Source organism: Amblyomma americanum, chromosome 5 (genome assembly GCF_052857255.1).
Source record: "Amblyomma americanum isolate KBUSLIRL-KWMA chromosome 5, ASM5285725v1, whole genome shotgun sequence".
NCBI classification, from domain to species: domain Eukaryota; kingdom Metazoa; phylum Arthropoda; class Arachnida; order Ixodida; family Ixodidae; genus Amblyomma; species Amblyomma americanum.
Window position 1 is genome coordinate 43,681,939 of NC_135501.1, and position 14,032 is coordinate 43,695,970.

At 46.2% G+C, this 14,032-nt stretch overlaps 1 protein-coding gene across 1 annotated transcript in view; it reads left to right on the forward strand.

Moving 5' to 3' along the window:
- The window catches only part of LOC144133809 (uncharacterized), a 137,063-nt gene that overhangs the window by 63,998 nt on the left and 59,033 nt on the right, over positions 1-14,032 (forward strand). The window lies entirely within an intron of this gene.

Sequence of the window (14,032 nt, forward strand, 5' to 3'; positions counted from 1 at the left end):
CTGGACTTAGCCATCCTTATACCCCTGTCACACGGGCACTTTCGATCCTCATTGAGCTCGATCTGCATCGAGATTTTCGAGCACGCTCGAAACATCCGTTGCTACACGGGCATTTTCAATGCTCATTGAGAAGTTTCCCTCATGTGTGTTAGGTGACGCCAAATGTACCGCCGACAGCCATAACATGGCGATGTCCGGCAACACTGTGCAGTCGGGGGCAGCGGCAGCCAAATCCGTAGCCAAATCTGTACATTGCGTATCTGCGCCAGGTTTTTGTGGCGCACCTCTGCTGCTGTGCGATGCAACCCAAGGGCCCGCAACGCCTCCGCGATTTCTGCATAGACTGCGGCGTTTCTCTTCTGGCGCCGCAAATCGTTTAGGCGGTACTGTCAGCAGTCGATGAGAGCGGCTGTCTCGCGCTCGCTCCACAGTTTCCGCTCCGACGAGCAGGAGGACGCCATCTTTGTTTACACTGACGGCGAAGCTTGGAGCGTGATGTCGAGATTACTTTCAAATGTTTGCATATAAGCAGGCGTAGTACCTGAAAAATGTTCTGTATTACATTTTAATCGATCACAACAACAACAATTGTGGTTTGGTTTTGTTAACTTGTGTTTATTTTTATAGCTTCATGAGAGCGAGAGTTCTTGATTGTGCTTGGAACCTCAAGCACTCTTGAGGAATCGGCATCGAGTCAAGCAGGATCGAGCTCGATTGCGCTTGAGAGTGGCCGTGTGACAACCGTCGATCTGCATTGAGTTCGATGAGCATTGACTCAATGAGGATCGAAAGTGCCCGTGTGACAGGGGTATTATACTGTCCGAAGCCGACGTGCCGAACTAGCCATCAGCAATGACTCTTTTTGCCATTGATTTTGCACCGTGGCGAGTGCTTTCTATATGCCGAGACTGTCCGTCCCGATCACATCGTTCTTGTATCGTCTCTCTCCCCCGCTGTGACCGCAGTCCCCCAAACACCTCAATGCCCGCAACCCACCTCGTTGTTACCCGCATCATAGCTTCCGGCTGCCTTCGCCGCCGCCTTCGACAACGCCTTTTCTCCTGATCAACGCGCCCAGTTTCACGACTTGCTGCCGATATTCTGCGCTTCTTTCGAAGTCCTGCAACCCTCGTTGTGTCGCACCTCAAATGTGGCTCGTCATAGCTACACTGGTGCGCACGGCTCGTTGCGCCAACGTCAGTATTGTGTTTCCGCCTCAGAGAACCGAATTACAAGGGGGTGCTGAGAAGTTCCTGGCTTCCCACAGAAAAAAAAGAGCCATAATTTTGAAAGTGCACATTTATTAAACACAATACCCCCTCAGAGTGACGCAATTGTTAAAGCGTTTTTAGCCTTTCGAGAGGCTGCGCAACAACATTGGGCGAACACTGGGTAATCATTGGCAAAGAGTGGCATGAACGACGTTCCTAGATTGGCATTTAGGCAAAGCGCTACCACTTTGGCACATTGGCCCCACTTTCAGGCCAGTTTTGGGCCAACGCAGGCTTGGCGTTCGTTCCGCGACATGGGCCAGTAAAGGCCTCGGATTGGCTTTACAGCTTTCGAACACTGGCATCCAGCTTTCGAGCATTGGTATCCGGCCTTCAAACATTGATAATCAGCCTTCAAACACCGATATACTGCTTTCGAAAATTGGCACTTGCAACATAAGCCGCTTCCCAGTGACTATAACTGTGGATGTACCATTCAATCTAGCAAATATTCATAATTGAGGGCTCCTAAGAATTCAAGAAAAGGACCGGTTTATTCCATATCGAGTTACAAGGATCACGCTTCTCGCGCACGCAGAATGGCTTGCGCTGCTACCAGTCATCCAGCGAATTAAACGAAAGAAGGACCCGAGAGCATGGTGGCAGAGGCTCTGGAAAAATCATTAATTTTCAAGTTTGCTGCGTGCTGATGATTCAGGCTGGACAACGCAGCTCGGCAAGCTGCTGTAGCACGGCTAAGACATCCATAAAGTGCTCAACGGAGCTGTCATCCTGTGAGCTGATCAGTCAGTTCTGAAGTTATCGTTGCTCTCCTCTTGCAAGATGACTCTTGTACTGCACTCAAATTCTTCGCCCAGCTCTGGCACGATACCTCACAATGCGTCGGGCCTGAAAAGAGAGACATGATGTCATGATGAACCAAATCATAGCCGTCACAGGGCAAAAAAAGAAATGATTGAATAACACTGAATTTTGTGAGGCACAGTCGGCGTGAAGACACTCGACACACATTTTACAGAAATAATTTCTAACAACACCGCATTTTTTGCACAAAGTGAAATTTAATTTGCATTGTACCAAATTGGTGATTTTTAGTTTAATGCGCCGTTTCACACCACCAGTAAATATATTCAATGTGAAAAAACAAAGTACTGTGATATTGAAAGGAAATTAATGTATTATTTTGTTTTAATATTATCACTACATATCTCTAAATTGAGAGCGCATTTTTTTATTCAGGTAAAGATGCAGAGGTTTAAAAAGCGTAGCATCTCCTCCATATCGGCGTCAAAACAACAGTTTTGAACAGAGCTCGTTTTTTTTGGATAGGGTTAAAAATAAATACGCTGGACGGAGAAAACTCAGAACACCTTTTTTTTTAAATCCAACAGTGCATGTAATGCAGATTCGAAACTGACTTGAAAACCACACAAAACACCCGCCTCACAGTCCATAGTAATGCCACCGCTGCAGCCGACGCTGTGCTCCTCTGACCTCCTCGTGACTCTTCGCAAGAACAAGCTGGAAATACCTCGTAAAACACCCACCTCGTTTACTGTTGCGTTTATGGCCATCCCACACCTGAATTCGGGTACACTGCTTTTTATTTAGGCTGCGAATTTGTGATGTTTTTTTCCGATTCTGCGCAGTCACAGCACGACCTATCGCACGAATCGAACGCAGGGGAAGCAAAAAGAACCACTCCGCTGTAAATCCAGATGAAGCTTATAGAGTCAGACTGCTTTGCACACATGCCTGACTCGGCGCCTCAGGGCAAGTATTCAGACATGACCCGCGTTAATGAGCGAACGCGACGTCTGCCAGGCCTGCAGAAACGCTTTCCAATGGCCTGCTGACCGTTTCTATCACCGTTTCCTGCTGTTCGCAGCGTTTCCTTCTGGGCAGTTTATCCTGCCGTAGACGTACGCCACTGGTAGCAAAGCTCATAGCAACCGTGGTTTCTTGCTTGCTTGCTGGGCGTTCGGTCTGGATTCCCACAAGAACCAAGAGAAAACGCCCTTTGAAACAAGCAAGTCGATTTACTGCTGCCTCTATAGGTGCTATAACAGCTGTAAAAATACCGCTGGGGAGCAGTTACAGATTGTTTAATCGTTTTTCCTGGATATCGTACGAGTGAAAAACGAAACAGCGCTGCCGAGAGCAGTACGGCATGCAGGGTAAACAGGTCAGCGTGGAGAAGCGATAGAGATAATTGTCAGGTGAGAGCTGTGTACACAAAAAGGAAACGAATCTGCGCCGCACGCGCGAGTTTCAAGCACTGCCCGAAAACAAACTGCGCAAACGACTACCGTTGGCCTAATTTACAAAACAAAAAAAGCACTGTATATACAAAGCAGCGTGTACAGTCTGCGTCACCCTTGTGTAAGGCGCTCGGGCGGTGCACTATCGTGCAAACAAATACAGATCTTGTCGCAGCTGCTAGGTTCCAGAGGAAACACTTTAGCTCAAGTAGTGCCAGATATAACCGCAAACAAAGTACACACGACCACTTTGCCGGGAAATCAGGAGCTGCTCTGTAAATTCACTTTTTGCTACCAGGTACCCACCACTGCTAAAGAGCTCTACACAAGGGTGACGAGGACTGTACGTAGCACCCTGTCGCTAATAATCCCGCACGCGGCACACTTCAAGCAGCCTGAGTGATGCACCCGGACGCATATCGTCCGAAATAATTTACGCACTGAGCGTTCGCGTCACTGCGCGCAATGCCTGGCTATGAGCAAAAGGGATTTCAAGCTCAATGTTTGTACCGAGTGCTCGAAACCAACAGACGGTGAAGAAACGAGCCATGAAAGAATTAAACTCGCCTCAAAACTCAGCCTGCACATATCTCGAAGGTGTCCGCGGACATTGCTACACAGAAAAGTTCACCGCACGCATCATACAGAGGCTTAGGGTCGCAGAACCTGCAACCGCGCACCAAACCGTTGCTTTTAAAACGCGTCAACATTTCCATTCGTCCGAAACGACATCATCACGCGCGGATGATGTTAATTAAGCCGGTCATGCCTGCTGTTCTTTCCGGAGACTGCGCTCAAGCGGAACCCCGCCGTCGTTTGAACGGAGCGAGCGAGAGATGAAAAAAACGGCGGTGGTGACCGAACCTGCTGATACGTGGATACTGACGACGCTTTCAGAGCGATGTTACCAATGTGTTGCCAGTGAACTCACGTATGCATGATGGCCCAATTCCCGACTTCTCTAGTTCTGCTTTCGCATACACGAAAAGGCAAGTACGAAAACATGTTTTCGCGTGAATCTCTCGGTTCTTCCCGTACCTTGCGATCGCAAATAGTTTAGTTTGTTTTGACTACCTCTAACCTTCAGATGCGAGCTGTGTTACTAAGAAAGTGTGTGGTCTGCCCGCCCCGCAAAAATATTTTTTTTCAACAAGTTTGGAATGGCTGTTTGGGTGTACACTCCTAAAGAAGCGCCGCCAGCAGAAGCTTCGCTCCGCGCGTGAAATTGCGCCACTTGTTCTGGAGCAGTGTCGCCATTACACCAGCGCACGAGGTGAATAGCCTCCAATGCAAATTGCGCAACAGAGCAATAAATGCACAAAAACATTTTGAAACATTACAATCTGTAGAAAAGGAAGGAAAAAGCAAATCGAAAAACACAGCGAAAGGCGCGATCACAGGGAATGACGTATGGAGGCGTAGGAATCTCTTACTTCGTGATCTCGTGCGTTTATGAAGTGGCGGCCTAATATTTCACGCATGCGCAACTTATAATTGTAAATTACGACGCCACAGCTTCGTTTATGGACTTTGCAAAATTGCGCACAACGTGGGCTTAGGGCATGCACTTGCACTAAGTTATTACGTTTGAGTTTGAATCTCCATTAAGCAGACACCTACTGCGCAGATTGGCACTGAATTATCTAGAGTGAAGCATAAAAGCGTTTTTTATATTAAAAAAAAATATGTAATGAAACTCCACTGATTTTTTCAGAAGGAAGCCCTCTTGGGCTGGTTTTCAGATACTCGCGCAAGCAGAGCATGCGAAAACTCTTTCAAGTGCATAAATTTCATACAAATAGCCGGATTAATATTCCCAAAATCGGACAAAGGCAACAGCGTGAGCTCTGTTTGTGCACTTCTCAAAAAAAAAGTTTATTTTTATGCGAAGCATAATAGGGACACTACTTAGCTCAACCATAGCCCAGCCTGGCGCGGCCGCGACCACCATTGACCTTTAATGACACGCTTGGTGTGACGTCATAGCCCAACTCCTGCTCCTCCCGCTAGGGGCGCTGCAGCCGAGCACGTGGTCTGACGTCACGACAGCTGAGGAGAGACGGGGCTCAACTCGCGCGGTCGCCGCGCGGCCGCGACCACCGAGGCTAACTCCCGCTCCTCCCGCTAGGGGCGCTGCAGCCGAGCACGTGGTCTGACGTCACGCCAGCTGAGGAGAGACGGGGCTCAACTCGCGCGGTCGCCGCGCGGCCGCGACCACCAAGGCTAACTCCCGCTCCTCCCGCTAGGGGCGCTGCAGCCAAGCACGTGGTCTGACGTCATGCCAGCTGAATTCACGCCAGCAGTTGATTCAGGTCGTGGTAGGCGTGGTGGAAATCTATTCTGCTTCGCATCCTAGGCTTAACCTTAGCTAAGCCAGGCCATCTTTTTATCATCTTGGCTAAGCCATATATAATTGCACAAACCATTAAAACTGGGTAATGCCAGCGCGCATTCGTTAATTACTAAATTTACGAGACCTTTTAAAATGAACTTTAGTGGTTGGTTCCAGCCACTTCTAGTTGCCTAGTATTAACGATAGAATCCTGTAGATCTGTAGTTGCCGTTCTGGATGGTGTCGTCGTCGGCTTTAGGCCCGTTTCACATGCATGCGATTTTCGCCTGCGACACTGCGAACACCTTCGGTCTGCGACTGGGGAGGGCCGGCGGTCTAGTAGCAGATGACTTGCGATCGAGTTCCGTCCGGTCGGTATTCTGTGGCAGCGTTGGTGTGTTCGCTCAGCGACTGACCAATGGGGAGCGCCGAGACTGTGTGCGACGTGCGGTCACGTGGGAGCTATTGCCGCGGTGGAAGCAAAACTGTTTATTCTAACCAAAACATTGAAATAATGCCCCACATCTAAAAATACACTCGTCATAACATAATAAACACATTTCGTGTAGCGTTTCTGTCGCGTTTAATCATGAATTGGCTAGGCAAACATCAGGCAACATTGGCTGTCCCTCCGACCGAATCCGCTGCCGAGTTGCATGTGAAAGCATTGGCCGAAAATCGCACTGCGGCGTCACTGGCTAGGCCGACTGTTTTCGTTCTAGTTGCAGCATGTGAAACGGGCCTTATGCGACAGAGCGGTTCCTCTGTGGCGGAATATGCACACTCGACTGACCACCTCCGAAGTCGCCGTCACGTTGCACAACTCAAAATCAGCGAACGGACACAACAAAAGTTGATGGCAGCAGCATCATTGCTATACAGCGAACGAATGCGTTTGGAATGCTTCCGAATGCGTTTGGAAATTGTTGTGAAGCACCTTAGAACTGAAGTTATCAGCAACGGAGCCAACGGCAGACGTCGCCGCGCAGCGCCTCGACACGCTCCTCCTTTAGTTTCTCCTTTAAGAGAGCTCTCTCTGGCCGGCGCGATCGACTGACAGCTTTGGTTTCATTGAGTTTTTTTTTCCATAACTATGTCTCTATCTCCGACTGCGCAGTCGGAAAATATTCGCTGTTTATCCAACTCCACACATATGCTTCGAAAGTGTTCGTTAAGAAAAAGATGAATAAAACTTCAAATTTTTCAACTCGAACAAGCCCTGCCCAGGAGCTCAAACGAGTTTTAGTGCGTTCAAAAATTTATAAACTGCTGTGATAGTACCCGACAAAAAAATCAATCTTCTAAACAATATAATGAATGTACAATGTTCACCAGCGTCTGCCAGTATACTTTCTACACAAGATAAGGGGTGGCAAGCCAATTAATGTACAATGTTCGCCAACGTCTGCCAGTATACTGTCTACACTAGATAAGGGGCGGCAAGCGAAGGCCAAAATAGCCAGGTTTCGAAAATGGCTTAGCCAATTCTGGCAGAGTGGGAGAACTCTGGTTAACATGGCCATGATAGCCAGGTTTGAAAAATGGATTAACCAATTCTTGAAAACTGTGGGAGAACTCTGGCTAACTTGGCCCATGATAGCCATGATTTGATGATGGCACAGCCAGTATCAGATGCTCATTGGAAACTCTGGGCCTACTTAGGGCCACGATTTTCCAGTGGCTTTCTGATATTGGTTCGCTGTCATGTACTGCCTGGGGCTATTCCGTTTGAGAAAAAATGTGTGACAGGTAGTGAAGGCAGCTTTCAGCAGCATGTTTCACGTCATCGATGTCATCGAAATGGTGACCTTGAGATATGGTAGTCGGGGGAGCCAGGTCTGAGGAATAGCGGCGATGGTGGAACGATTGGTGGCCCTCAGTTTGACAGCCACAAATCAGGACGTGTGCGCAGGTGCATTGTACCGCAACAAAAGGACTCTTTTTTCATATTTCCACGGCGTTTTGTCTTAATTGCCTCTTTGAGCTTGTTGAGCAGGCCGGCATAATATACTACAGCCCTGAGGTAGGTATTCTACCAACAGAACACCATCTTTGTCGTAGAAAATGAACGCCATGATTTTTTCGCTGATTTGTGGATGCGGAATTTCTTCGGTCGTGGGGACCCACTGTGGCGGCCTTCCTTTGACAGTTTCATGGATTAGAGATTATAAATGTGGAGCCATCTTTCATCCTCAGTCACTAATATATGCAAAAAAGGCCGCCACCATCTGGAAGACGTTGAAGTAACGAGCGTTAGATGGTTGGTTTACTCGGCGAAGAAAGCGAACGAAAACGCACCGCTCGTCTCGAGAAACTGAATGTAACACCCTTTTAAACGGGGTGGATTGTCACCATGCTTGGATGCATGGATGAAAGGTAGGAGTGCTCCTTTTAAAACGAGGTAATGGCAGTTGCCACCATACTTAGCTTTTTTCCTTTACTTTTGTTTACCTGTGTTGTAGGTTATGAAAATTCGGCATTTTCTTTAAATACGTCTTCCTACACTTTTAACCTTAGGTCACCTCTCTGCTTTTGAGCCTCAAATCTTCCAATCGTTTTTTGCTATTTTCCACCGAAGATTTATTTGCATGACTATTGTTATCTTTTAACCCTAGGGCCTCAGGAAGAGTAACTGTGCCTGCATCGACATCGGGATGGATAACATCACATTTTAGTATGAGGTGTTCCATTTTTTCTACAGATTTACCACACACAGCACATGCGTCATCTTCGTTAAATTTCTTTTTATAGCTGCGCGTTCTAAGACATCCTGACTCCACACATATACTGCGAAAGTGTTCGGTAATACAAAGATGAATAAAGCTTCAAATTTTTCAACTCGAACAAGCGCAGCCCAGGAGCTCAAACGAGTTTTAGCGCGTTCGAAAATTTTCAACTGCTGTGTTGGTACACGACAAAAAAGATCAATCTTTTAAACAATATAATGAATGTACAATGTTCACCAACGTCCACCTCTTGACTTAGCATAAAATGCTTTCTTCCAGATCTGCTGTTTCCAGCATCGATATAGTTCTACACTATGCTTCTTTTCCATTCAATTTATCCATTTTTTTCCTTCCGGGTTTTTAAGCTCTCGCTCAATGCTCTGTTTTATACCGTCCTCCTGTCTGGCATACTTACTGGTTAGCTTCCTAGTTCTTTTCCGCCACTGTGAGTGAACGCTATTTCTGTATGAATATTTAAATAGTTTAGCTGCCCACCGGTTATCTCCAGTTTCCTCAGGCGTTCTTCGTATAGTATTTTACTCTGAGCTTCCCATGGTTCGAACAATGTCCAGCCCATATCCCCCTGCACTGTCTCCTTTGTGGTTTTCCTGTGGGCAGCTAGTGGTTTTCTTCCAGCAGCTCTTTGATTTACTTCTAATCTCGACTGAACTTCTGCCCTTAAGCACAGAACCGCATTCCCAAAGGAAGCCGTTGCACCATTAATCTTTTCCAAATACCTCTCAGTACTTCATACCTGTTGTACGCCCACAATGTCCTATGATTCATTATCCCGGCATCCCTTCGCCCTTTTGCTATGAGAGATTGCTCGTGCTTTTCCGTGTACATCTGCCCTTCGTTTACCCATACCCCGAGATATTTGTATTCGTCCACTCGGGGCATTTCATGGCATTGTATTGTAAGCTCCTGATCAGTTGTATCGTTGAAAATCATCACACTGTACTTAGCTGCGCTAAAATTGAAACCTAGTAGTAAATTGAAAAGTAGTGGTCCGTAGTGGTCCGCTGTAGTCCGGACTACAGCCTCAAAAGCCAAAGCAGGGGACATCAACGTCGACATACACCTAGGCGTCGATGCGCTTCCCAAAAAGCCATGCACGGGCGGAGCAAACAACACAACCAAGGTTGTATCTGCACTGCGCAAAAATGAATCAAAGCTTCTTCTCTCCGACAAAGAAGGCGGATTCGTCGTCGAAGCCAATGAGACGAACTCCCTGAAGGCAAAACAGGCACTAGGAGAGAATTTTGAACAAGTCATAGGAAAAGCCCTAAACAAGAAAAAAGCGCGAGATGAAGCAGTGTGCCGGAAAGCAGGCTTAGATAAGTCGGCATCAAATATAAAGAATTTCAAAGGGCAGACTTCGAATGCCTTATTCGCTGCAAAAAGTCACAAAGAAGCTTCCCCTTTCCGAGTAATAGTCTCCGAGCGAGGCACCTGGCAGCAAATGGTAGGAAATTATTTGCAGAAATCGCTGTCGGCGCTAGCAATTGATGACCCATTCCTCATCAGAAACCCCGAAGAGGTATCGCGCTACCTGCAGCTGGAGCGCCCTGAAGGATTGACGTTTTCTCCATAGACATCAAAGACCTTTACTACTTTCTGCCGCAACCGAATCTTCTAGCAACTGTCAGTGAAGCTACAGAAGAACATGGAACTACTCGCTTTCAAAACAGGTGTGGCATCCGTGCCAGCATTTTCCTCGGCCTGCTCCGGCTCTACATTCAATCTTCTGCAGTAAGCTTTGAAGGGACCTTTTACAAGCAAAATGATGGCGTGTGCATAGGGTCTTGCTTAGCAGCTGTGCTTAGTGACCTGTTGCTGGCCAAATATGACAGGAGATTACTCCCTAATCTTAACAACTACGGGGCCGTCAAGATAATGCGGTACGTGGATGATTTCCTGGTCTTATTCAAACCGGATGGCATCATAGGCCTCTTTAAATCGAAACTGCAAGGTCTCACTTTAACTTCAGAATTTCAAGAAAACAATGAACTCAGGTTCCTTGAAATGATCCTCAACATCACTCCAGATCTCATCTGCTGGATATGCGCGTCTCGCTCAATGAAAAGCCTCCTGCCCTTTTCGTCAGCGCACTCGAAACTTGTGAAGCGCCGCGTTACCACATCAGCGCTAAGGAACACACTTGAAAGATCTTGCTTTCACTGCATCCCCACCAGTTTAAAGGCGCAAGTCAGACGGTTGGCAGACGCGGGGTTCCCACTCTTGCTCCTTGCCAGCTTGGCAGAAAATTACTTCGAGAGCTTCGCCATTCCCATCGAGCTAACAGCAGTCCGGACCGGTCAAGAACAGTGGTAATTCCCTATGTCCACGAAGCAAGCCACAGGCTTAAAAAAATAGCCGGGAAGCACGGAATAAACTTGACTTTTTCGGCGCCCAACAAACTAGGAGGCCCATGCAGACGAGTCAACCAAGTAGATCTGCCGAAAAGCGTGTGCAAGATTAAGCACAGGGCGCCATTTTTGAAGCCATGTGCAACTTCCCCTGTGCATGAGATATCGCTATCGTGTGGTGTGTCTTACATTAGGCAAACAGGAAGGTGTATCAATGAGCGTCTGATGGAACACTTGACTTCAATAAGTACCGGCACAGGCAGCAACTTGCCCAATCACTGCAAGAAATGCTCTTGCTTGCCAGCCCTGGACAAGACAAAGGTCCTGAAAAGATATCACGAAAAGGGCACACGTGAGATACATGAAGCTTTCCTAATTCAAAACCGAGGCGACACGTGTGTCAGCAGTGCATCCATCAATCTGATGTCTAAGGAGACTGCCTATCTAGACAAGTGATTTTATCTCGCTTTTTAAGTTTCTAACTGTTTTACACCAAGTGTTAGCCACGTTCCCGCTGTTTACCTTGCCGCATGCCCATCTTCCATCCTTCACCTGCATTTTGTTGTTTGCTTTCTCTCATGTCACCCTTCCCACGGGCATCGTTTCTTGTTAAATCTTTGGAACTTTTATAGCTTTTAAGGTTTTATCGCTTTTATCCGGCCCTTTACACCGCCCCTGACGTTGACTCAGCTGATAGCTTGCCGTGATACTATTTATGTGTGTGCACCTTTCGAATAAACATCAGTTGTAAGTCAGCGCCTGTGTCGTGCGTTCCTCTCTTCGTCCTGTGTTCGCGCTGTTCCCTTTTCAGCAATGTTATACAAACTAGCCCGCAACCACACCCTTGTAGCCTTCTTTGCATACTTATCACATAAAGCATGAGCAGCACCACTGATAGAGGACAACCTTGCCTTAATCTTTTGTGTACCTCGACAGTTGGCGTACTCCTAATTCCTTCCTATGTTATTTCAACTTTATTTTCTCGATATGTTTCCTGTAGAAAATCAATTACCTAATGAACGATACTTTCATCTTTTAAAATGTTCTACAGGAGTTCTCTGTTCACGCTGTCGTATGCACCGCTTATGTCAAGGAAGGCTAAATACAAAGGTCTGTTTTCCGGCTTAGCTGTTTCATGGCACTGGGTAAGCACGAACAGGCTATCATCTATGCGCCAATCACTTCTGAACACGTTCTAAAGTTCTCTGAGTAGTATATTACTTTCTACGCATGACTGCATTTTTAATTTCACCGCCTGCATCACCAGCTTGTATAAAAATCATGCTATCGTAATCGGTCGCAATGATTTTATGTTCGTCTTATCGCCTTTCCCTTTATAAATCAAATTAATTTTACTATGTTTACAGCTGTGCGGAATTTGCTTATTTGTTGTGACTGCCTCCAATGATTTTATCTGCGTTTCCTTGCGTCTTGGGCTAAGTTCATTAACTTGACTGGAATTTCGTGTATCCCTACGGACGGGCGTTTTGGAACATTTGCTCACACCTGTTTCTAGTTAAAATTGGTCAGTTCTAAGCTCTCTTGTATTGTGCAATCCTGTGTTGCTCCCTCATTTGGGGGGATTACCTTACCATATTTTCTAAATATGTCAGCTATAACTGACGCAATGTAGTTCACAGCGCCATCTCCCTCTAAACATTTTCCCTCGGCATCGTGAATCTTTTTTTTATTTATTTAAATATACTGTCAATCCCCAAAGGGATTGTAACAGGGGTGGGTATAGAAAAATAATTTTACAGTATTATTAACAAAGAATTATACCAGAGAGAGCTGCACAATCGACTGGTTACATTAATACAGGACGTGTCAAGGAATATGTACAAGGTAGGCAAGAGGCAACACAGAAAACTTACTGTGTTTCAAAATACATAAATAACAATGGTAAGTACACAATTTGTAAAATGAGGATCATAAAATACATGCAAGTAATGCAGCACAAAACAATGAAATCAAAATGATCAATGTGATAATAACACAGATACCATACAATAGTTTTTTTACTCTGCGTTTGGCCACAATAGTGCTTCTTCTACAAGCTGGGTAAAGTTTTCAGGCGAACTTTGTTGTGCAATTACTGGATCAAGTTTGTTCCACTCGCGCACTGCGAGAGGAAAAAAGGAGTAGAGAAAGGCGTTGTTTTTACACGAAAATTTCTTTATTGTGAGAGCGTGTTGGTGGCATGTGTTTCTAGAACGGTTGATACTAACAAAGGCTAAGGGATCAATCTTAAAGGAATTGTTAAGCAGTTCAAATAGGAACATCAAGCGGTGTACCTTGGCTCGGTTAGTCAGCGTCGGATGGCCTGCGAGATGCAGTAGTTCAGTTGGGGAATCGGTGCGGCGGTATCTGTTGAACATGAAACGAACAGCCTTGCGCTGCACGCCTTTTAACATGGTCACATCGTTTTTCACGTACGGAAACCAAGCTAGGTTGGCATATTCAAGAACTGGACGAATGAGGGTGACATATGCGAGTTGCTTAGTGCAAGGAGCAGAATGACGCAGCATACGTTTGAGAAAAAATAGTTTGTTCGTAGCTTTTTTGTGACGTTTCGAACGTGCGTTGACCAGTTAAGATCTGATGTTATCGATACGCCCAAGTACCGATACTCCTGCACTTTACGTAGGACGTTGTTGAGGCGATATTCAAATTTTAATGGTGTCTTCTTCTTGCTAATTGTCATGGAAACTGTTTTGTCTGGATTCATAATCATCTGCCATTTATTGCACCATTGCGTGACACGATTCAGGGCGTTGTTAAGGTTTACTTGGTCATTGGAATTTTTTATCTCTTGATAGATCACGCAATCATCTGCGAATAGGCGAACTTTGACATTGATATCCCTGGTTACGTCGTTAATGTAAAGTAGGAACAAAAGCGGAGCATGTACTGAGCCCTGTGGGACGCCGGATAGAACAGGAACCGTATCTGAAACGCATTCACCAAGCTGCACAAACTGGTAGCGATCTGCAAGATAGTCACTAATCCAGCGAAGAACCAGGCCGTCTCCAAATAAGTTCTCTAGTTTAAATAACAATTTCATGTGGAACACTCGATCAAAGGCTTTTGATAAATCTAAAAAAATAGCATC